The sequence below is a fragment of the Sminthopsis crassicaudata genome, chromosome 4 (assembly GCF_048593235.1).
Source record: "Sminthopsis crassicaudata isolate SCR6 chromosome 4, ASM4859323v1, whole genome shotgun sequence".
Taxonomy (NCBI): Eukaryota; Metazoa; Chordata; class Mammalia; order Dasyuromorphia; family Dasyuridae; genus Sminthopsis; species Sminthopsis crassicaudata.
In genome coordinates, this window is record NC_133620.1 from 448,434,820 (window position 1) to 448,461,312 (window position 26,493).

Genomic DNA, 26,493 nt, shown 5'->3' on the forward strand with positions numbered 1-26,493 from the left:
AAATACTTTCAATGGCTCCTTGTTGCCTATAGGTGGAAAAGAGGAAAGGAATGAGACAGAGAGAGACAGAGAGACAGAGAAACAGAGAGAGGCAGAGAGAGAGACAGAGAGAGAGACAGACAGAGAGAGACAGAGAGAGAGAAACAGAGAGAGAGACAGAGAGAGAGAGAAACAGAGAGAGAGAGAGAGAGGAGAGAGAGAGCGAAGAGAGAGAGACAGAGAGAAGAGAGAGAGACAGAGACAGAGAGAGAGAGAAAGAGAGAGACAGAGAGAGAGAGAGACACAGAGAGAGAGACAGAGAGAGAGACAGAGACAGAGACAGAGAGAAGAGAGAGAGACAGAGACAGAGAGAGAGACACAGAGACACAGAGACAGAGAGAGAGAGAGACACAGAGAGAGAGACAGAGAGAGAGACAGAGACAGAGACAGAGAGAAGAGAGAGAGACAGAGACAGAGAGAGAGAGAAACAGAGAGAGAGACAGACATTGAGAGAGACATTTAAAGATTTTTTCTGCTTTCAGTGCTTCATTCCAGATTCAGTTTAGGTGATTTGCATCTTCCATCATCTGAAGTTGTAAATGATCACTGAGTCAGTCACAGATCTTAAGTCTTCACAGTTATTTTCCTTTATAGTACTGTCATCACTGTATAAATTTTTCTCCTAGTTTAGTCTATATCATGTCATATAATTCCTCTCAGGTTTCTCTGAATCAGTCCTTTGTGTCATTTCCCTATAGCATTACTTTTCATTTACTAGAATGTGTTCATTCCCTAAATGGTTTGTACCTGTATTTTTTGTTTTGTTTTTTGTTTGTTTGTTTTTAAGGAGACTGGGCTGTATATTTATTGTCTGCAGAAGGACACATTAATTCCCTTCTTCAAGGGGCATAGCAGAAGTCAGGTAAACAGAAGCAAAATAAAAGAAGTCTGTGATTCAGCCAAACTTAACCTGACCTCTTCTTAGATTCCTTGCAGATCACAACATACCTGTGGGTCACATTGAGAGAAGAATAGCCATCTGTATGGGAAATATCTTCAACCAGGACAGAGTAATCTTCCTGGGGCCATTATGGGGGAGTGTGAGTCAGAGCCCTGTAGAAGCTGGGGATTTGGGGATATATGCCAGCACAAGCTGGAATAAAGCTCCAGGGTCTGTCTCAGGATTGGCCTTCCATTGTGGTAGTGGGATGAGCCTTTGGCTCAAGGTGTGTCTTTGCCTTCCTCATCAATGTCATCCACTTTATATTTATTGGTGACATGACTGAACTGACCACTTCTGACAGAATCCACTGCTCATTCCCATCCACAGGGTTCACTCAAGTAGCCACCTTATCACCTGGTTTAGCTACATAGTTTAGCTACGTAGTCCCCTGAAGCTAGATTAGCCCCACATAGGGGTGGAGGCTTGTCTCTAAGTTTCCCAATCCACAGAAGCAGTGTCATGACTGATTGTTACAATAGAGTCATCAGCACCCCTGGGCATATAGTTTTCCGTAGAGATTCTGAATCATCGTACAAAGCTACAATTTTAGCCTCAATTCACCTTTCTTCTAGCGAAGTCTTAATCTCAGCAATCTTATTCAGAGCTCTGCACATTATATTGCATTCTTCCTCTGCATCTGCCTTGGCCATGGTATATAGACCTTGAAGCTTTGTTCAGTAATAAGGAGAGATTTTATTTTCTGTCTGAATTCTCTCATGTGTCTTCTGAATATTGATCAGGCTACATTCACTTCAGAAGCATTTGTCCTCAGTTCACTTCATCAGTTGATGGAGCTCTGTGAGTAATTCAGCTATTCTAGAGTCTGCTGACACCAATGCCATGACTGTGGTAAAGATGATTTTCTCATGACACTGAAATAAGGAATGCTCTAAGGGGCTTTCTAAGCATCCGCTACAATCACTACAGTTAATCTTGGGAGAAATACCCATCAAAAGCCATGGTTTGTTCCTCACCAGTCACCTCTCCTCCTCCATTTGTTCTTCATTTTTGAAGGACATCATGGGGTAATGTCTTGACTCGAGTGCGAATTGGGTTAAGTAAGGGATAGTTGCACAAAGTCATCAGATTCACTATCATAGTCATCAAAGTCCAGTGGTAAGACCAAAATCAGGATGACTGGTGATGATCTAGGCTGCAGTAGATAGCTTTAGTATCTTCAATATCTGATCTGTTCCAGACATCTTCATGGCCATTGGAAAAATTGTTCTCATCCACCCATTCCACCAGGAGAAATCTTCACATATTTGAGGTAGATACCCACCTCACCGATTAGAAACAGCCCTCTAACTCACCAACCAGGTTTGAGCTCTCTTGGTTATTCTCAACCAGGTTTAACCCATCTGCCAAGATGATTTACAAGGTGGTGACCCCTAAGCATACTATAGCTTCTTGGAGCCACAGGTGAAACTTGAATGCCAGAATCCACTGCTCATTCCCATCCACAGCGTTCACTCAAGTAAATACCAAAAGTGGTGGGGCACTCCTGCAAAGTTCTCTCAATAAGTCCTCATTTCAAAGGCACTAGTCCTCCCTAAATACTTCTATCACTCCACTGGTGTCACTGGGTCAAAAGGAATTAATAATTTAAACCTTTTTGAAGCATAATCCCAAATTGCTTTTTAGAATTGTTGGATCCATTTGTAGCTCTACTAATAGTACTTACCACCTTCTCAAATAATGATCATTTTCCATTTCTATCATATTTGCCAATATGATAGATATAAGATGAAAATTCAAATGAAAATTGCTCTTATTATTGGAGATGCAATGTATTATAATAGATTGATGGACAATCTTGGGAAAATCTAGGTTGAAGTCTTGGTTCAGACTATGTGACACTGGACAAATTATTAGATCTCTCAGGGTTATATGTAACTGTCTAACAGTTTAAGTTTCAGAGAAATTGCTGACCTTCACTGGTAGACAGAGTTTCCACATTTAGGCATTCCCTATACTAATGAAATAATAGGGTAAAATACTGCCTCCTAATGATTTGGGATATTTTTCATATGATTGTTGATAGTTTGACTTTCTTCTTTTGAGAACTACCTGTTCATAATCTTCCACCATGACTATACATTTTGGATAATAGACATTTATCAGAAATATATTACAAAGAATTTTTCCCCTTTGACTTTTTTCCTTTAATTTTAACTGCATTAATTTTATTCAAACAAAAACCCTTTCAGCTTTATTTAATCAAAATTCTCTTTTTATCTTCTGTGATCTTCTCCATGATCATCTTCTTTGGTCAAGAATTCTTCCACTGTCTAGAGTTGGGAAAGGTCTCTCCTTGCTCCTCCAATTTGTTCATGATTTAGCATTTCATATCTAAGTCATGCATCTATTTGTAGTTTATTGTAGATTGTTTGTCTAAACCTAATTTATGGAATATTCTTTCCTAATTTTCTCAGCAGTTGTTGAAAACTGAGCACTTGTATTACTACTTGGAATGTTGGGGGTTTAACAAATACTTTTCTGCTATATTCAAATGTTTCTAGAGCTTATGTATATACTCTGGTCCACCAATCAATTTATAATTTTTTTAGCCAGTATCAAAGATCTTAGAGGATTACAGCTGGGTAATATTAATTTGAGATTTGGTATTGCTTGATTATCCACTATTTTGTCCATTATTTCTCTTGAGATTCTTGATTTTTTATTCTTCTAAGGCAGGGGTTCTTAAATTTTTTTTTGCACCATAGATCCTTTTAGCAGTCTGGTAAAGCTCATAGACCTTCTTAGAATAATATTTTTAAATATTTGAAGGCAAGTTGGCTGTTTTTCAGTCATGGACGATTCTTTGTCACCTCATTTGAGGTTTTCTAGGCAGAAATACAGGAGTGTCTTGCCATTTCCTTCTCCAAAGGAACTTGATAGTTAAGGAAACTGAAGCAGAGTTAAGTAAGTTACTCAAGGTCATAAAGCTAGTAAATATATGAGGCCAGATTTGAACTCAGGAACATGAGTCTTCTTGTCTCTAGGCCAAGTACTCTGTCTACTGAGCCATTTAGCCACCCAAATTTTAGTTAGATGTTAGTAATAAAAATATGTAATTTTTCCCCCCTTATGAGTTCAAGAACTTATTGAAATCTTATCTGTTTACTCCAGGTTAAGAAGCTTTGTGCTAGATGAAAATTATTATTTTTCTAGTTTTATTAAGAGAATCTTTGGTATTTTAGTTGGTGTGGCACCGAATATGGAAATTAGATTGCATTTTCATTTTTATTATGTTGGCATGACTTAGTCATGAACAATTTAAAATTAGTGGGGTTTTTTTGGTCTTTGCTCAAATTTACTGAGTTTTTTTTTTCCTCTAGATTTTTCCGTTTTCATCACTTCCTATCTTTTAACTATATAGGTGTCTTATATTTCCCTCTTACCAAAACGAAAATGAAGTTTTAAAATTGTGTGTATGTGTGTGTTTATTGGATATAGAGAAACAGGTACTGGGGGGAATTTTGAGGCAATGGCAACTAAAGTTGTTTGGAATCCTGAAAGGCTTCAAGAAAGAAGTTCTCAGTAGAGTTTTGAAGCAATAGAGGTATAAAGTTTAAGAGTAAGACTAGAAATTATGTTGCATGAAAAAAAAATTTAAGTGTGTTCTTGATAGAAGAGGTAAGGTAAGTAAGCCCATGGTCAGAATTTTTCTGGTTCTTACAAGCATAATATATTTTAGGAAAGGAATGCAAGTTTTCATAACTGATATAGAATGTCTGAGGGAATTCATGAGTAATGCTTCAAAGATTTGTGATTTCACCTTGCAAGCATTCTGTATACTGATAGAGATCAGTCCCTTTGTACATTCAGAGATAGCTTTTGGGACTTGTTTTGGCCAGGAATACCTGTCTGTCTCCTAGAAGCTGATCTTCTGTTAATGTGCTTCTCTAAACTTAATCCAACCCTGGCATGATAGGCAGTTTGTTATCAGACTGGTAATAGAAACCTTTCCAGCTTAGGTAAGACTTGTAGGTATATTCATTCTTCAAGCATAATGATCAATAGATCAGGAGTTCTACCATGTCATGGTAGGAGTTGAGTAGAGGAATTACAAATGAGAAAAGTTACATAGAGAAAGAACAATTTGATAGATGAACTTAAAGCACCTTGGGTGACATTTGAATCTTATTGAAGTGGCAACCATTACAGACTTTTGAACACATTAGTGACATACTACCTAATCCACATTAAAAGCTAGGATATTTAATATGATGATTTAATTTTGCATTAGAATAGAAGCCTTTAGTACATGCATAAGCTTATTATAAAAAGAAGTCCTATTGGATGAAAATAGAGAAAGGAAACTATGTGGTTCAGGTGGATTAATTTTCGATTTTTATTTGGGCATAATTTCCTGTTTATTGTCTAATATGCCACTGAAACTTTAACACTCTTGGGCCTTTCCATTCACCCTACAGATGAACTCATATATGCTTTTCCTACCAATTAGAATATGAGCTCCTTGGGAGCTGACCTCTTTGTATTCTTTGTAGTCACATGTTTTTTTCATTCATTACATATAGGAAAATAACAACCAAGCATTTTCAAAATGGCTAAAAATCATAACTCTTTCACAGTTTTTCCTTTTTTTAAAAAAAGAAATATGCAGTGTTATAGTAGCTTGCCCTTATGGGCAAGTTTTGAACATTCATTTTAATTCTTTATTTTAAATTTGATTTACTTTATTAAAGTTTTAACAATCTGAGACTGACCATCAATACAACCAACCAAACATGCTTAATATTTATTTACATTTTAATTAATTCCTTTCAACACACAAAAGTACCATAAGAATTTTTCATTTGCTTTAAGGTCCCCATTAAGATTCCTTGTACATTCTTCTTTCTTTTTCCTATGAGGTAATTATAGTTTTTGCATAATCCATTCTTCTGCTTCTGCTTTTTTCACTTAAGGGCTATATTTCTGAAGAATGCATCAATAACTCCTGAAGTGAGTGACCATTCTCCAGTAGTCAGTAAACAAGGATTTGTTAAGTGCTTACTGTTTGCCAGCCAGAAACTGTGTTATATGCTGGGGATACACATGAAAGTTTAAAAAAAAACCGCTTTCCATGTCTCAAAGGGGCTCTTTTTCAATCTGAACATAATTAGTCACATACATGATACATACAGAGTAAATGGAACACAATCTCAATGGGAAAATGGGAAAATAAGAGAGAGGATCAGCAAAAAGTGGGATTTTTGTTGAGTCTTGAAGTGGCCCAGGGAAGATAAGAGGTACATGTAAGGAAGGAGAGATCATCTCAAGTATGGGGACAGCTAATACAAAGACAGAATTGGCAGACGGATTTTTATACTAGTGGAATTTTAGACTTCTCTTCCTCCCCTTCCCAATTTTTTGTCAAGCATTAAGCCAAGTTATGGTTAAATGCTAGAAGTTGAATAGAAGATGCAGAGGTTTGGAAGTATTCAGAAAATAATTAGAAGAAGTTTTACATCAATCCAAATCAAATAGGCAAGGTCATCTGCTGAGGGAGAATTTGGAAGGTTTGGAATACCTGCTTTGGGGAATGAGAGTAAGAGATAACTTAAAAAACAATTGTTGAGCATCAGCAAGTAAGGGCCTAGATGAGGCTGAATAGTATAAATTTGTAGAGGACTCTGTCTATTCAATTTTTAGATGTTTTCTAAAAATAATAGAATAGAAAGCAGATTCTAAAAGTTTAAACAAAATTGGAAGATTGTAGATATTCATACAGCAATAGGACTTCCTCATTTTTGACTTATCCCAAGTCCATGGTGCTGAAATGATCATTGTCTATTTTGGTATATAACTTATGAGCCCCCATTTCCATCAAAACTTCCCTAGTAATCCAGAATGTAACAGATGAAATCACAGCAAATAGAAGGATATTCACCGAAGTCATAAGACAAGGTAAAGCAAACACTCACCTATTCTTTCTCCCAAATTGTCATCTCTCAAACTCTCAAGGACAAGAGACCATGGATTCTCTTGCCTCTGTTCCCTGTGTTGTTCTGCAGTACAATCTTGCATCCTAGAGAAGGGGGAACATGTGCTAATGCTTCATTACCTGAAGTGAACAGCTATACAATGACTGAATGTCTTCTGCTACTATTTTCTCTGAGGGACACTAACACCAGCATGAGATAAATGTGGCCACCATTTTCTTCTCTCCCTTTTTGTCTTTAATATCCTAATATTCAACCATTTATACACTGAGCATACAGAAAGCTACTGAGATAATGTATTAGCTTCTAGAATGTGTTCAGAATTTTTTTTAATCAGTATTGTTTTAAAAGACTTAGAATAACAGGAAAGGACCAAGGGAATCAGCATTGTTTTGAAAGACTTAGAAAACAGGAAAGAATCAAGGGTTTAGAGGTCTTGATAAAGGTAAAACAAAACAGGTATAGGAGGAATAATAGGACAGTATATAAGTGGAGGGGGAAGTTGTGGGAATTTGTGTACAGAAATTTTAAGTTTGAATTCAAGAATAGAAGACTGAGTAATTCTGAATGGTGATAAAGCCTCAAGAGTAGCTACCTTAAAAGGTCAATAAAATGGAAGAAAAGTGAAGATCATTAGACCTGAAAAAAGTATAGGCAATTTACTACCTGTGTGATCTTGAACAAGCCATGTTGCTGTTCAAGACTTCAGTTTCTTCATCTATTAAGTGAGGTGATAGGACTGAGTAACCTAGACCCCTCAACCCCAAATCCATGATTGTATGGCAGGTGTATTACTTTCAGAGATTCACAATATACCCTTATGTGTTTGAGGCAATTCCTGTTTGGCCCTGGGAAAGTCATTTTTACTTTTCTACGTTTTTATTGAGATTTTCTGTTTTTTTTTCTATCCCCATAGTTATCCTCAGCATCTCTTCCCCTCCCAGAAAACAATTCATATGTCAAGTGATATTTTTAAAGGAAAAATAAAAATCAGCACAATTGATCAATACATAGAAAAAGTTTGAAAATGCTTGCAAGGTGTGGACTCCCCTCCAACATGAAAGGACAGTTTAAAGGTGTCTCCTCTTCTCTCTTCTTTCAAATCATGCTTGCTTTCTATATTTTCTTAAATTTGCTTTTGATATTTTGGTATGTTATCATGCTTTCCATATCTTAATTCTTTTTTATTGTTTTCTTAGCTCTTCTTTATTCTACCTCAATTCATGTTCTTGCTTACTTTTGTTTTTACTTTTAAAATACTTTATATTTTAATGTCAAAACTTTGGCTCCTGGTATATGTGAATGCCCCACAATTCACAATAACATTAGGGACAGATATTGAGGGAATGACTAAAATGTGAATAGGAGATCTTTCCCTTACTTTCCAAACTTCAACAAGCCAATTTGTTGATTCTAATAGAAATCACTGGCACAGGCTTTGTTTTCTCCAACACTTAGCTATTAGTCTTTGTCAGGCCTGATAAGATGCTGAATTTTATTAGACAAGAGTTTTTCAATATATGAGTTCTGATGGACATTTAGTTAATATAAACATGACTCATAATTTAAACACCTGAAGTTTAAATGACATAATACTTAGTACTCCTTCAAAAACACTAAAAAAATCTCTTGAGGTAATTGTAGATTGTTATGCTGTAGACACAAATACATTTTGTACCTCCCAGAGGATTACTGTAGAATATACTACAGTACAAGTTGGGTACAAGTTAAAACTTGTGCTGAAAAACAATTACTCTTGGAAAATTTGATTTGAGCATCAGATGATTTTCATATTTTAAGTGTTCCCCCCAAAAACCCCACTCTTTAGAATTGTTTTAAAATATTTATCAAGTTTTCAAAATTGATGTGAACAATTTTGCCAATTTTTCTGAATTTTTGATCAATTTTGATCTGAAGCTTGATTCCTCTCAAAGCACACATTGTGGTTCTGCACCTCACCTTGGGGATTCTCAGGAAGGCTGAGTAATTTTGATAAGGGCCCCAATAGAATGTATTCAACAGCTTAAGTAGGTTGTGAAAAAAATATGATATTGTAGAATTATTTATATATACATATATATATATGTTTTAGATTTTTTTTATCTTTTAGATTATCCATGGTTTGAGCCTTCCATCAGTTTTATTGAGTACATGTCTGTGCAGAATGTGTTAGATGCTGATTAGGATAGAAAGTTTATTAAATCACTGCTTCCAGCTCTCTTGGACTTTGTCATCTTGTGCACTTGATACATCCAAAAAGAGATTTAGTATTCTATGTGATGGGTGCATCAGAATGATGAAGAGGAGAAAGCTGTTTCTGATCAGAGTATTTGTGAAAATGATATGAGATGCCATTCAAATGGGATTTTGAAGAAAGGGTGACAATTTACCAGGTAGAAGAAATAGGAGGATGTTCTAGATATAGAGAATAATAGAGAGTAAAGGTGGGAAAGCACAGTAGTGACGTAACTTCTATAATTGTTCCTTAAAGAACCAGGCAGAAAGTAAGGACCTATGTGTACCAGAATATTGATAGGAATACTTTTTGTGGTGGTGGTAAGGAACTGGAAACAAAGAGAGTTCCCATTGATTGGATAAAAACTGAACAAAGCATGGTCTTGTGAATGTAATGGAATGTAATTATTGCTTCATAAGAAATGACTAGAAAAATTTCAGAGAGAGTTGACTGTTGACAAAGCCAGCTCCACTCCCATGCGGCAGTATAATCCTGAATGATGTTGGCCAGCCCCTCCAAGAACTGGTACATTGAGTTCTCATGGCGCAGAACCTGAGTAAGGGCACCAAGTCCCTCTCTTGTTAGAGCTGCTGAGTTAATGGTCTAAAGCAGCCTGCATTTCTCAACTGTCTGCTCAAGTTCAGTCTTGAACTCTTCCAGTTTCTCTGGCAGCAATTCCTGTCCATCATAAACAATGGTACTTATTGGAAAACGCGACCTCATAGCTTTGAGAGCAGGGATCCTACCTGAGCCTCTCAGCAGTGAAGTTCTATGGACAAAGTTCCCAGAGTATTCTGGGTTTGGCCAGAAGCCAGTTGGTTCTAAAATGTATTCCCAACATTGTGTAGGGGCAACAGAGAGATAAGTCTTCCCCCATGAATTTAAAGAGGTAGGACTCTTTTGGCTAGACAAGTTAAGTAGCAGGAAGCTTAATTTATCTTGAGGTAAGAGATTAATGTGGAAAGTACAGCAGGTACTGAGACCTGGAACTGTGGGAAAGGATTGAGAAGTAGTGGCTCCTGTCTGAGAAAAAAAAATGCATTATTGATTTCCACATTTTGTATTTGGGATTTATAGACTTGAAATGGGAAAATCAGGCTCCTTGTCAATTAGAACTGTACCAAAATAGAGTGGACTCCCTTGGGGAGAAATGGATTTTCCCTTCAAGGAAGGTTTTCAAGTAAAAGTTTAATGACCTGGTCCAATGGTGTAAACTACCTCCATACCCCGCAAGTCTCCCGGTGAAGAATGGGGTTGATGATCAGAAGCATAACTGCAGAATCAGGGTCCTTGTGCAGATGATGACACCTTGGATGCAATCTTTAATCTTCTTATTGGTTTGAGTCATTAACTGCATTAAAAGGTCGTTACCCTCTGTCCTTTAACTTTCCTGGTGCTAGGATCAATACCAAGCCTTGCTCTGTTCCATCACCCAACTCAATATTTCATCTCATCAGCCAGGACTTCCTCCTTCCCTGGATTTCCCCTTGGGGAGTGTAAGAAATCTTTCCCCCTTTAGAAGATTGATGAATGAATGACTTCCCCCTTCTTCCGAGGGTAGTTATGCAGACGTGGTTTTTACATCCTTCTTCCTTTCCTTGGAAAACAAGGATTCTTCTACAAACTCTATCCTTTCTACATCTTCCCTGGGAAGGTAAAGATGGGAAAACATTGGATTCATTGATGATTGGGTGCTGGATTGACAGGAATGTGGAGGGGGTCTTATCTATTCCAGATTACAGCAACTAAATGGATCTCCTGACCTCATTCCTTCTGCCACCTTTGCCAGGACCTCCTCCACTGCCACTTCCCCATGTAGAAGGGCTCCCTTCTCCTGAGGTCCAGAGCTGCCATTGTGTCACTGGCTGCTGGTGCCTTTAAGGCAGGGTGTCAACCCTATCTGGTCCCCATCACATCAGTGAGAACAGGAAAGTCAAAGAACAATTTAAATACTTGTGACTTTGACTGGACGTCCCCTTAGGATGTCCTTCCTTCAAAAGCTTGATGTCTAAATGTGATATCAACATATCCAATCATCAAAACATCACTCACTACTTATCTGTGGGTGTTTACATTGACTAGCAGGAGAAAATGCTCCATATTTCACTCAGGACTGAACCAGACCTTTTTAGTAAAGGGAGTATCAGAGAGAGAAGTTAACATTCCTTTCTCACACATCCTGCAGTGAAAGACGCGGCCTGGCATAAGTTAGCCAACAGGAAATATCAAAACACTCTTTTTATTTCCTGCAAGTGGATAGTGCTTGTTTAGAAAAAATGTAGTCATTTAGTAAACACATTCTCCTCCGCCTGTCTGAATCAGTCTCTGTATCTGTCTGTCCCAGTTTCTGTGTCTGTCTGTCTCTGTCATTTGCTAGGACCCAGACCTTGTACAGAGAGAACTCCTCCTTTGGATTCTACTTATTTTAGTTTCTTTTTTGAAACTAGACACCAGTTCCACACCCTTTCTTTTAATCCAAGATGTGATTTCTCCATGATTTGTCTATCATCTACTGATATGGTTACACGTATTTAAATCAAGAGAATTGTCTTGAGGCAAGGAAATCAGAATCCCTTGTAAATATAAAACAGAGGTTTAATTTGTTCTGTTTTTCTTGAAGTCCATTCAAAAAGTATTTATTAAGTATTTACCCTGTGGCAAGCACTGTGCTGTACATCTGGGAGGGGCAGTAGGGACGGGTAGAGTATAGGACATGGAATAAGAGGAGCTGGGTTGGGATCCCTCTTGAATATTTTCTTGTTCAGGTAACTGAGGCAAGACTTGCTTACACATCAGTTTCTTTATCTGTAAAATAGAAATAATAATATGTGCACTCAGGGCATTATGTCATTACAACTTGTAGCAATATAATTGGGGGCTGCTAGAACTATCATCGTACATGCAGGGAAAGCATTGGACTAGAAGCTTGGCCGGAGTCACACAACTAGATTTGAACTTAGGAAGATGAATTTTCCTGGTTTCAAGACCGCACCCCACAGCTGCCCTTATATAATAAATATTATGACACTTATTTCCATGAATTTGGTCAAGTCACTTGGTCTCATTGAGCTTCAGGTTCTTCTCTGTAAGAACCTAGCCTGCCTACTCACCTGCCCATCTGTCTGGCTGCCCTCAAGAATTGATTGGAGGATCCAGTGAGAGCCTGTATGTTGACGTGCTTTGTGAACCACCAAAACACCTGTTCAGATATAAACTGCATATATTCTGCCTCCTTTCTGGATAAAACCATGTGGTCACTTCAGAGAAAGCAAGCCATATTAGAAGTCCCATACTGTTTCCTGAAATCCCTGAGGGGGATAGTCATTTTTAATAAGCAAATAAACCAAAAAACCCCTCAGATATTAATTTCATTCTGAGTAATGTGGTAAAGAGTCTAAGAGCTGAAGCTTATTGTTTAATATCTGTCTATTTGGGGGACAGATCTATGATTAAATTGGCCTAAGGACCTTGCTCCACAAATGCAGATCAGTAACTGCTCTGACAATTTTAGTCTCAGAGAGTGACCCGGAGCACAGACATTAATGGGAAGAGAACAATTAATTCATCTGAGTTATGTGAGTACCTACCGGGCACTCCAACAAAAGTGGTGGAGAACACCATTGTTTAAAATTGGCTATTTAAGACTGATTGTTCAGAATTTGACGGTATGACCTCAACAAAAAGTCCCAGAATTCACAAGTCCACAGACTCTTTGTCCTTACCAGACTTTCTTGCCCCGGGATGACTTGCATGAATGCTGGCTTTGGAAGGTGGAACTCTTAGACTCTGTGAGCCTAAGTCATTAACCTTCCTGAACCTCAGTTTCCTCACCTGTAAAATGGAGATGATAATATCATCTACTTCCCTGAGTTGTTATAACATAAACATATTTGTAAAGAATTTTGCAGGTCTTAAACTAGTGATTGTTAGATTAATCCTTTACCAAAGGCTTATTATTCATATAATGGTTATCAATACAATACTGGCAGCTATTAAGAAAAAGAAAGCCGACTTTTTAAAGCATCCAGACTGGCATCTGTTAATTAGTATAATAATAGACATTTGTATTAAGCTTTCCTGTTTCCAAGGCTCTCAGTTCACACCATCAGTGACTTCTGTGACTCCTCACTCTTCCTCACTCACATAGCCTACCAGCTGCCAAATCTTGTCATTTCTACCTCCCCAATATCTCTCTCATCCGTCTCCTTCTTTGGTCCAGTTTAGGCCCTGATGACTCACCTGGATTTCTGCGGTAGCCTCCTCATTTGTTTTCCTGCCTCAAGCTTTCCCCCTCTGCAATCTGCCCTCTAGCTTTCAGTGATTTTCCTAAAGCTCTGATCATGTCATTCTCCTACTCACCGAATTCCAATAGTTCTTTCTTACCTTGAGAATCAACTCTTAAATTCCTCTGGTTTGACTTTTTAAGCTATTCACAACCTGGTCCCAACCTACCTTTCTAGTCTCATTACATAGTATTACCTTTCTTGAATTCTATGATCCAGCCACACATGGCAGGGTATTTACCATCTCCTTGAGCCTTTTTCCACTTGTGCCCCGTTTCTGGAACAGACTCTCCACTGCCTTCCACTTTTTAGAATCTCTTCTTTGCTTCAGATTCAGATCAGCCCCTGATTCCTTCCAATTTCTCATCTTCCCTCATTTATTTCCAATTTATCCTCTATTTATTTGATCTGAGACACATGCAGATTGTTAGAATGTAAACTCTTGAAAGGAGGGACAGGGGACTCCTTTTATCTATAGTGTTTTTCACAATGCTTGCTAATGATACGTGTTTTAAAATGGTTCTTGATTGATGAATTCAAAATAATCCAACATATAAAAATCCCAAATTATAAAATACTTAGGGTTTTAATTTTCATAAGAAACAGAATTCAAATATATAAAAGAGGTTAACTTCCAGATCTTTTAAACTGGTGGTTTTAGATTAATTTTTTACCAAAGATTTATTATTCATATAATGGCTATTAATAGCCAATATTGGCAGCTGTTAAGAAAGAGAAAGCATGCCTTCCAAGCATCCAGGCCGGCATCTGTTAATTAGTATAATAATAGACATTTGTATTGAGCTTTAATGTTTCCAAAACACTCATCTTCCATTCTTTATTCCTCTCCTTTGGCTATAATGATTGAAGAGGAAAGTGACAAATGTTGGAGTGGGTGTGGAAAAATCGGGCCATTAATTCATTACTGAGGAAATGATCCAACTGTTTTGAAGGGCAATCTGGAATTATGTCCTTTCCTTTGGAACCATGTTTCAATAGGCCTCCTAACCGTGTTATAAAGCAGCCTCCATGTCTTTATCTTTTCCATAAGTGTGTTGTGACTTTGCCAAATGGTAAGAGTTCTGGAATTGAATTCAGCAGCATGAATTTTAGTTCTCCTTCAGCATTTTAACTATCTCTATAACCATGAGTCTCTCTGAGCCACATATTCTTTTTTTTCTGAAATAGAGATAATGGCATTTATTATTACTAATCTCAGAAGACAGTTGTAAGGAAGTGATTATTTTAAGCTATATAAATATGAATTATACTAAATCCTATCAAAAGAGGAAATGAGGTGAATTTGGCATGACGTTTTTAGTAAAAATTGTTCTGACTTAACTTAATTCCTTTTTTAGGAAGGAAAAAAGGAAGGAAATGAGCATTTATTAAGTGCCTTTTATGTACTAGGCACTATGCTAAGCCATTTAAAAATATTATCTCATTTTGTCCTTACTACAACCCTGAGAGAGATGAGTATTGTTATAACCTTTTAGAGTTTAAAAAGTAAAGTAAGTGGTAACTTGCCTAGGATCATACAGCTAATTAATATCTAAGATTGGTTTTGAACTCGTCTTCAAAATTCTAGATCCAGTGCTCTACTCACCCCTCACATTTTTATAAATCATCTATGTAATAATCAGAATTTATTGGAGACTGATGTCAATTTTTACTGCTTTGTAATTTCCAGAATTTACTTCTTTTCCTCTTTTTTATGGTCAGGACACTATTTGCCCATCTGCGGACTTGTGGTTCAAAATTCTTTCATAATCCTTGGATATAATTCTGGACTGTAGACTGGAATTTATTTAAAGCAGTCAGGTGCTGTCTAACTCCTCACCAGCAACATCTCAACTATTTGTCCTTCCCTTTCCTTTTTGAATATCCTCCTTATAATGGAGAAGACATAAGAAAAATAAAAGGATTTTCATAAAAGATCAGATTGATGTTTTAAAAAAAAATTATCTGAAGACTAAACATGTTGAAAATGCTTTTAGGACTATATTCTATTAATGCTTTATGTGAGTTTCTTAACACTGCATTCCAGTCAACTATTTATTTATTCAAGAGCTGTTTTTACAATTGCTATATTAATCATGCACTTGGCTTTTTCTGCTGTCTGGATGTCTCCTTCTTATGCTATTGATCAACACCACACCAGATGTTTTGATCCTCAGAGGATCTAGCCCTCTTACTTATGGTTCAGTCAGAAACAAAGGTCACGATAATCACTTACCATCTCATTTATTTTGAGGTCCTTTATCCAGTAATCTCCATTATCCTGAACATGCCCAAGAAATGAGAGGAAATAAAGACTTCCATATAATATCTCATTTGATCACTTACTACATCAGCTCATTTAAAGTACTATGAGAAAACTGACAATCTAGGATCACTTGCTATTGGGCCAAAGAGCTTTACATAGCAGGAAGGCCACCATCATTTATTAAGTGCTTGCTATGAGCCAGGTAGAGCAGCTACATAACACAGGGGATAGAGTGCCTGGTCTGGAGTCAGGAAATCTCATCTTCTGGAGTTCAAATCTGGCCTCAGACACTAGCTAAGTGGTCCTGGGCAAGTCACTTAACGCTGTTTGCCTTAATTTCTCATCTGTCAAATGAGCAGGAGAAGGAAATGATAACCCATTCCAGCATTTCTGGCAAGAAAACCCCAAATGGGGTCACAAAGAGTCAGACACAACTGAAAAACAATTGAACATGCCAGGGATACAAGTATAATTAAAAATAAAGACTCTAACTAGTCTTTGGATGATCTTAAGTCATACTTAGAACATCCACGACCTTCATCTCTATTGCCATATTGTCACATCTCCTCTCCATACTGTTAAGAGGCATTGGAGTAGCAACATGGTAAAAGAAATAATGCCCCTACTAACCTGTGCGATTATTCAAGTCTTTATTCATTCATTTATTTATTTTTAGGGATTTTTTTTATTTTTTTAAATCTTCATTCATTCATTTATTTATTTTAGATATTTTTTAAAATAAAAAACTGAATAGAAGAAAGAAAAAGAAAAAACAAAACAAGACAAAACATTGTCATGTGCCCAGTAGAATAACAGAGAGGATTCAAAATATGTAACAATAAATTTCCATTTCAGGAAAGCATATATAATAATAGAAGACATTATATTCATGAGTGTCCATCTTTTCTTTGCTTCCTTGTAGATTCTTTGTAGTTCTTTTGTTCTCTGGTGAGTATTTTTTTACTTTATTCTTTCCCCTTTCATCTCTCTCCCCAACTTCTCCAAGCAGGCTACAGTTAAGCACAGATATACTTACACACACACACACACACACATACATATTCAGACTCATCCACAGACCCACACATATGCATGCATACATACCAGGTCCATGTATGTGAATACGTATTTACCCGTCATGTCTTCATTTTTTAAAAAATTCTAAAAAGGTGGGAAATAAGTCTCTTTTCTTTCTTTTTTTTTAAATACCAACAGACTCAAACATTTTATTTAAAGGAGGTAGATCAGAGATAGGAACCATCTAAAAATAGATAAAGAAAAAGGAAAAACAATTGTTTTCCCTTTTTGGAATGTAGTATTATCCCAGTGGAAAGATGGATACAAAATATTTGGGTGCGCACAAATGTTTCTGTTACTCTAGGACAAAACAGACAGAAAGAGACAAGTCTTAGGAGCATCTGTAGGTCAACCATTTTCCCTATTTCATCCCCCACTGAATTCTTCGAGATACTTAGAGTTGGGAGAGACTTTTGAGCTGCTCCCTCATTTTCCACATCTAAAAACTGATGCTGGATGAGTCTAAATTTTTTGTCCAAGGTCTTTCCTGTGTCACTGTTACAATTTCAAGATCTCACATGAGAAGTTATTGAATAATTTCTTGGGAGACTCTTTTTTGGCCTCCATTTCTATTTTTTCTAATTTTATCTTTCTTATTGTATTTTTTCTTACATTCTTTGTTAATTTTTCTATTCAAATGGAATTAAGGACTATTTCATCTTTTGTATTGGTATATTTAGTACCTGGACATAGGCACTGGATTGGCTTTCATTCCATCAATGCCTGGAACATAGTAGATATTGAAAAAACGCTTATCAGTTTAGTAGTAGTAGTAGTAATACTCTGAGAAGACACTATTTCCAGTGGTTATCTGTATATCAATCTTATCTTTTTATGATAGAGTGACTCCAGGGCAAATAATACCATCACAATAGGTTATGATATCATTGGTACTTCTTAGATCTACCTTTTAGGGAGGTGATCCATTTTTTGGTACAATTTTACCATTTTAAATTCTAATTTTTAAGGCTAGAAGAATAACAATGGGAAAATTATTTTACTTAATGCAAAAAAAAATTTAAATTGGGCCATTCTATGAAGCAGTATGTCATTTGTACTGCTTACCAATGATTTTGGTGCCTCCTTAGCCATTAGCCCCCTATCTTTGATGAAATACAGTTAGTTGGTACTTGTGCTTCCAGCCTCCTTCATAGTCAACAAAGATGGTTCTCGTCAATTCATTTGCCTTGTTATTTAGTGATCAGAGAGTGTGTGCTTTGGCCAATCATGTGATTCTGGCTGGGGCATAGAAATTGTTGTGGTAATTCTGTGATGATTTCTAATATCATGCTTTTCGTTTTTATTATTTCAGTAGAGCTTTTCTAATGGACTTAGATATTACATTTTGCTCTTTTGTTCAAATTCTAAGAAAGATTTTTTTTGAAGTTTGTCAGCTTGAGCGAAATATTTTTAGTCTCATGGTTGTTTCTTTGGCACAAAAAACAAGCCATTCCTATTACACATAGCCATTGACCATCTGTTTTGTGGGATTGGATTATAGGGAGTTGGGTCTATAAAACTTCATCTCATCTCTTTCCTTTTTTTGCTTTGGTGTGAGATGGTCTAAAAGATCAAAGGTTTGGACTCAGAAAAAGAATGGAGCTCTTTTGTAATGAAGTCTTTCCTGTAGAGTTTGCAGAGAAGGCTACAAAACATTACTTTTTATAAAGCTGCACTTTTCCAACTGGAACGGTATCAGAATTCAGTTTAGCAGGAAATTGTACCTTTTTCCTCAGTCTTATTCATACCCAAGGCTATACCTCTTTTTTTTCCCATAAATGGTAAAACAACTTTTGACATGACATTTAGCTAGGGCCTGGAAGTTTGGGGTACTAAAGTTCTCCATATTAACCTTCTGTTGGAAAGAATTCAATTCTATAAACACTTATTGAGCAACCGTTGGACACAGAAGACAGTGCCAGACAATAGAGGATATACAAAAAGTATTTAAAATATCCTATGGCATAACTCATGGTATTATTTTACCAAAAGGGAGTCTTGGTGTAAATATTCTGATATTTAATACTTGTGTTAGCTTGGGCAGGCAAATAATTAATCTCTATTAGACTCAGTTGCCTCATCTGTAAAATGGAGGAAATACCAAAACTGCTTGATTTCCTGAGATCCCTTCAAGCTCTTAGAATAATAATAATAACTTCTACTTGATAATACATCACTTAAAACTAATTTAATCTTCACAACTCTTGAAGGTGGGTCATATTATTCTCCCCATTTTACAAATAGGGAAATTAAGGCACAGAGAGGTTAAAAGGCTTGACCGGGTTTATATAGCCAAAGTCTTTGAGGCAGAATTCTAATTCATTCTGTAAAGAGAAATAACACCTCCATTTGCATTATGGAAATTATCAAACCATACCAGGATTAACTGTACTGGAATGCCACCTTTCATTCAAGAACATCAGTGGTTCTATATAAACATTTGTTCGTCGTATTGTCAATGATAATAATAATGATAGAGTAGGTAAATGATGTCAAAGTCTCACAGGTTCATGTGAGCCGCTTGAGGCTTCAAGCTCCTGTGTTCCTGATCAGATCAGATTTTCTCCTCAGCTAAAGTATTTTTAGCTGTCTTTCCTTTCTTGGTAGCCATAACAAACTTAGATGTGGAACCAGTAATCTTTAGCCTTGAGCTTCACTGGGTGGCAGTTGGTTTTTTGTTTTTTTATTTTAAATTTTGTGCTGGGAGTTATGTCTCCAATACTTAAATTCTTGTCCTCGTTATAATCAGACAGAAGCACAGCAGGGAAACAAACTTCCTCATGACGGAGACTCATTGCTTTGCCAGCCCAGATTGCTTTGAAACTGTGGTATGAAGCTATTTCGGAAGAATGACTCTATGACCAATGGAGAATAAAGTGAATAACCAGCTGCATTTACTGTTGGGAAGACAACTTAATTTTTTCTTGGAAAAGGGGGTGGCTAACTGGCATTTTTCTAGGCACACTCTTGTTTGTTTTTTTTTTTAATAGTTCAGCTAACAGCAAAAAGAAATGATAAAGGTAATACTTAGACTGTCACTGGAATTCCATTTTATTTACCTATCATCATTTTTTTTTGTTATTCTAAGCAGAATGGTAGTTCTAGAAGAGATCTCAAAGACCTTATACATTCTGACCCTTTCATTGTATATATGTGGGGCCCTCCAATGAAAGAGAAGTAACTTATCCAGATTCACTGGCTAATTTATGGCAGAGCAAAAGGGTAGATTGTCTCTCTCATTAAGTCCACAGCATAGCAGCTTTTAATTTAATTTTTTCAACTAATAAAAATCCATTTGTCTATCTTTCTCCCCCAACTAGGGGAGAAGTGAGAGGGGAGAAAAAAGCAATCTTCATAACAAATATGCATAATCAAGCAAAATAAATTCCCACATCAGTCATGTCCATAAAATAGCTGTCTCATTCTATACCTGTCAAGAGAAGTATCATGTGACCAAAGTTCTGGAGTCAAAAGTACATCTTTTCTCATTGTAATTACATTAAAGAGTGTTGGGATTGGTGAATACATATACATATATACATATATATATACATACATATACATATATATACATATACATATATATACATATACATATATATAGATATAGATATAGATATCACAGGCGGGGTATAGTTTTAAAAATAAAATAATCTAAGTGTTGAACGCTCTAAAAAGACCATAGTGCAGGATTTCAGTCTCAGAGGCAGAAAGTAAATTACATAGCCTTTTAATTTCCCTCTGATGCTTGTCCACTATTGACTGACTTTCTCTTTTCAAACTATTCTCCCCTTTCCCCATTCAAAAACCCACCACATCTCTCCAGTGGCTTGATTGTATAGATCCAAATGTTTCTCAGTTTATTCCATTCAAAATTCATTGTTGGACAGAAGTTCTTGATGTGGAGTTAGCTATTAGTGGCAGGAACTAAGTGGGTATAATCATTCTGAACATACACTAATCTTCTACTATCATATAGTCATTCTTGTATCATGATCATGCCCCTAATTTTGCATTGTTAAAATAAGCATTGAAATGTAAATATTATGAAAATATATATTATTTTATATTATTACAGAGCAGTATGGAACCCAAATCCCCTAAAAGCTTAAGAATTCATTCACTTAATTTTTTGTTTTAACTTTTATTGATTTTTTAAATAACTGATATTTTCCAACATATCCTCTTTCCTTCCCATAGTTATCCCTTACTTTAAAAAGAATAAAAAGGAGGGGAGAATCAATAAAATAATTTACAAGCAAGTTTGACTTCATATTCCATGTTTCATAACCATAGAACCCTTTTCCTTATGGGGAAAAAAGGGAAGTGAGAAAGAGAAAGATTCTCAAAACTTAGTTGATCCTAATCCTTAGTTGGCCATTATTTCTTAGTGTCTAGTTTTGATTGTTCTTTCCCTTTACATTGTAGTCCTTCAGTGTATTGTTTCCTGATTCTGCTTCACTTTTTTTTTCTAGTTCATAGAACTCTTCTGTTTCTCTACATTTTCATATCCATCACTTTTCACTCTGCAGTAATATTCAATTACATTAACATAGTGCAGGTTATTTATTCTTTGATTGATTTTGCTTCCAGTTCTTTACAAGTACAAAGAGCACTGCTATAAATCTTTTGGTGTAAATGTTACCTTTCTAACCATTGTGTCTCAGTCAAAGGTTATGGATCACTTGAGCCATTTTTTAAAAGCACAGTTGCAAATTGCTTCCCAGAAAGATTGGACCACTTCACAACTACATCAAGAGTACATTAGGGTACCTTTCTTCCCTCAGCCCTTCAAATATTGATGGTTGTCATCTTTTGTCTTTGATAGCTTGCTAAGTTTCAGGTGAAACTTCAGAATTGTTTGCACTTGAATGTAAGATTTTGATTTAAGTCTCATTTCTGTTGAACTGCTTCTCTGATTTCCCCAGCAGTTCTTGTCCATAGAGATTTCTTTTCTGAGCAACTTTGTTTCCAGGTTTCTCTAATACTGGTGTATTGACTTCACCTGTTTGATTCTTATTTCCATCTATTCTTTATTACACTCATCTGTGGATGATTACTTTAGAGTATGGTTTAAAGACTGTGCTATTCCTTTTTCATTTTTTATTCTTTTTCATTATTCTCCTTAAAATTATATCTGTTGTTCCATTAAATGATTTTTGTTATTATTTTTGTCTACTTCAATAAAATATACTCAGTTTGGAAATAGCATAGTGACACCTTTTTACAAGAAAGGAAACAGATCAGTCTGATGAAATTAATTTGCCCACAACACTACAGCTAACAGGACCAGAAGTAGATTTGGATCCCTGGGTCCTACTTCAAAGTCTAACACTCTTGTTACTACACCATGCTGCCATGCCTTAAAACAGTGTTATATTCAGAAATTTTCAGCAATAGCCGTTTCTGAACTATATCGCATGCAGTTAACAACTGGAGACCATTTATCCAAACAATGATTCAGCTTGGACATCAGTTATTTGTGATTCTCTGACTATAAGTGGAAATTACAAATATCTACAAAGAAAGTTTGTCTTAGGGTATGTGCTGTTTGTTCTGGCCTGGTGAGTTTGTTTCCAAAGTTTTAGTATATATAGATTTTTATTTGTACATCTTATTTGTATTGTACTCCATTCCAATAAAATTTCATTTTGTTATTTTTTAATTAAATTTTATTTTTTTAATGAACAACTTTTTTTTTCTTTTTTTCCCCTCTTATTTTTTCTCCCCTTCACAAATATTTGAAGGGGGAAAAAAGGTGTATGGAGGGGGGAGAAATCCTACTACAATCATGTACAAATTCTCACATTGACTGGGGGGGAAAATTGTCAGTATGCACTCTGAATCTATTACCTCTTTATCATGAGGTAATTAGTATGTTTCATCATGAATCCTCTAGTTGTTATTTTATTGATCAAAGTTCCTAAGTCTTTCAAAAGTTGTTAGTCTTTACAGTATTGTCATTATTATATAAATTGATTTCCTGCTTCTGCTCCATTTCTTCTTATCAGTTCATACAAATCTTTCCAGGTTTCTCTGAAACCATTCTCTTCATTATTTCTTACAGCATATTTTAAGAAAACAGCCAAGATAACCTAAGTTGAAGCCCTGCTTCTGATTTTCACTGTGTAACCCTGAGTTAGTGTTCTGTTCAAATAAACTGTCTTAGCACCTGTAAGTTTTAGAGAAGGTGCTGCTTGATATCGACAGAGAAAAATTTTTCCGCCAGGGTCTCCTAATAGCGGTGCAAACACAAGTTCAGTCCATATCCCCATTATATGGGTCAGATTCTCTGCTCATTTGGTATGCTCTTCCCTCTATCGTTCTAAATTAATGACATTTTTAGAGTTATCCAACTTCCTTTAGTGGTTTTCCTACTTTACCATTTTACATACTCACATCCCTAAAAGTATTTACAAATCCAAGAAATACATAGAACTATAAAGACCTATATAAATGTAAAGTGCTACTATTAAGATCATTAGTAAAATAAAAGTCATAGGATCAACATTTCAATGTTGCTTATTAACCTCAATCAATGAATAAACATTTGTTTAAAAGCACCTCCCATGTGTCAGCTGGGGACATAAAAAAAAAAAAAGACAAGACAGTCTCAGCCCTCAAGAAGTTTACAATCTAATAAGGGGAAATGACAGGCAAACAAATATGTACAAACAAGCTATATACAAGATTAAAAGGAATGACTTGAGAGAAGTCTCCAGAATTCAGAAGGGTTGGAAATCCAAGCCTTCCTGTGGAAAATGGACTTGAGTTGGGATTTAGATGAAATCAGGGAACCTCATAAAAATATTTGCTGTTATAAATAGATCTGGGCCTTGGAAGGAAATAAGTTTGATTATCCTGAGAAGTTGACCCACATCCAAAAGCTATTCCCGTGTGTGTGTGTGTGTGTGTGTGTGTGTGTGTGTGTGTGTGTTATATCAAAGCACATTACTCCAAAACCATCTCTCTTCTGAAGCTCCCTATTTCTGACAAGCGTACTACCATCTTTCCATCACCCAAGTTTACAGCTTCCTTGTCACTCTTATTCGTCATTCTCACCCCCACAATTCCACCGTTCACCAGCTCTCATAATTTCTACCTCCATATCTCTCACACCCATCCCCTTCTCTCCACTCAAATAACTTTCACTGTAATTCAGGCCCTCGTTACTTCTTGTTTATGCTATTAAAGTTGCCCCCAATTAGTTTTCCTCATTCATATTTCTCCTTGTTTCAGTCCATCCTCCACCATTGCCAAACTTCCCTAAAATGAAAATCTGACTATTATTCTCCTAGTCAAACTTCAGTGGCTCCGTTATGTCTAGAGTTGGACAAACTCTTCAGTTTGGTATTTGAAACCTAATTTATGTGGCCTCAGTTTACTTTTCTGGTTTCATTACACATGACTCTCTTCCACATTCACTGAAAACTGGTCCCATTGCTATGGCTATACACTGAGTGCATCATTTCCCAGGTCTCTGCTTTTGCCCTTTATGCACTTTCTCCTCATCCTTTCTATTAGAATCCCTCATTTCCTTCAAATCCCAACTCCATCACCACCTTCTTCATGAAGTTCTGAGTTTACAGTGTCTCTCCCCACACAAATAACCTTGTATCTACTTTGGATGTAGTTAATGTGTTCTTGTTATCTCTCCTGGCTATGGAGATGCTGTCTTTAGTTTTGCTTTCTATCGCCAGCACCTAGTGTAGTTCCTGAAACCCATGAAGCTCCTAGTAAATATTAGTGCAGCCCCTCTGCTGAATATCTCCAGTTTACCCCTTTTATAAATTGTCTTGTGTGGGTATGTAATTGTTTGCATGCTGTCTCCTCCATTCGGGTATGAGCTCCTTGAGATCTGAGACGGGTTTTTTGCCTTTCTTTGTATAGTCACTGATTAGCATGGTGCCTGCCAGGGAGTAGGCACTTAATCAAAGTCGATTCATTGGGTCAGAAGAGACGAGGTGACCCCCAAGTTGAGCCTCTACGGAAGGAAGAATCGAGAGATGAGGAGAGAGGACACCATCTCTTCTCTTCACGTTTTTACTTACTCTGGTGCTTCATGAGTTCGTAATTTCATTGGCGTTGATGCTCATTCATCGCTAATAAAGATCCCGCAGCTCCTTCTTCATGAGGGTTCCAGGAACCCTGGAAGTGGCAGCGTCACCTGTCCTGCCGGTCCTTTCTCCAGCACAGCATTCCCAGCTATTATCTGGGGAAGCAGCTCCTATGGAAAGGGCATTGCTCATTCCCACCAATTGTCAGCCAACTCTGACTCATGAGACAGAAAAGCCAGCCTAGCTACTCCTAGTGGAGCACCCCGAAGGACAAAGAGGAGCGAGCCTGAGCCAGTCAGATCAGACAATCCCCACCACCTTAGCCACCACCTTCTCTTGGACAGTGATGGAGATGGGACCGTGAGCCCAGGGGTTTCAGCGCTGGCGGTACTTCCCAGACCACTGCTCCTGTTTTCATCTCAGCCTTTGTAGAGCTGTCAACGAAAGGAAAATTGTTGTGGAGTGGGAGCCCATGTTCCTCATTACTACCAGCAACAACTTCTGACCACCTACCACCACAGACAGATGGACACAGGAGTCCTGGGAGTAGGGGTGATGGTGTCGAGTCATTTTGGTTATAGCCCAACTTTTCATGACCCCATTTGGTCATGGCAAATGACCTGGCAAAGGTACTAGAGTAGTTTGCTATTTCCCTTTCCAGCTCATTTCACAGATGAGGAACTGAAGCAAATGGAGTCAAGTGACGTGTAGCTAGTGTTTGAGGCCGAAGTTGAACTCGGGAACATGAATCTTTCCAGATGCCAAGCCTAGTGCTCCATCCATTTCTCCTCCCAGCCATTCTCTGGAAAGGGAGTGTACTACTCTCCATTTCACTGGTCTTGTTTCCAGTTCAATCCTCACAGCTTTCATCTGGGAAAGCAACTTCTATGGAGAAGAAGCCCGCCATCTTTGCCTATTGCCATCCGATGGACATATCCATAGGGTAGGCAAGTCAGCCTACATGAATCATTGAGACCCCGAGGGGAAAACGGGAGGAAGCACATGCTCTGGAGCTCAGAACCTTTGAGAAATAGCAATGCTTGCAATCCACTGCCTTCAGCCATCATCCTGGGAAGCCACAACTGCAGAGATTCAGCCTGGCAACTCTTCCTCCAGGTGCTGCAACCACAGCTTCTGAAGACTGAAAAATAAAGCTCTTGTCACCAAAGGACAGGAGAAATGGACATCATTTGGTCAGTAGTAATGACATTAAAAAAGAGGTATCACCATCTGCTTTGGACCATGGGATGTTTCCATGGGACTTAATACCTGAAACTTTCCTTCCTTGCTAGACAAGGAGCTCCTTCAAAGCAAGTACTAACTAAACTCTCCTATTTGTATCTCCAGTACGTAGCAGGATGTTAAGAAAGTACTTAATAAATGCTTCACTTATTCATCTAACTCATCACAGTCTTCGATGGTTTCCATACCCAGAAATCCTTACCTTGCAACCCCCCAGTGACAAGCTTTTCTGGACTGGACACCAACCTGCAGCTTCTCCTTAGTAGGACCTGACAGATTTTTTTGCTATTGGCATTATTTCTGAGAACCCAGAGTCACCTCCATGCATTAATGAGGCATTATAGACTTTATGACTCCACTTATATTATTCTCAGGGCTTGGAACAAACTCCCACGTTCC

General features: G+C 37.1%; 1 protein-coding gene and 1 pseudogene across 1 annotated transcript in view; one reads left to right on the forward strand and one right to left on the reverse strand.

Annotated features, from left to right (window-relative positions):
• The window catches only part of LOC141538777 (SAGA-associated factor 29 pseudogene), a 53,507-nt pseudogene extending 51,683 nt beyond the window's left edge, over nt 1-1,824 (reverse strand).
• The window catches only part of MYO1D (myosin ID), a 372,129-nt gene that overhangs the window by 52,288 nt on the left and 293,348 nt on the right, over nt 1-26,493 (forward strand). The window lies entirely within an intron of this gene.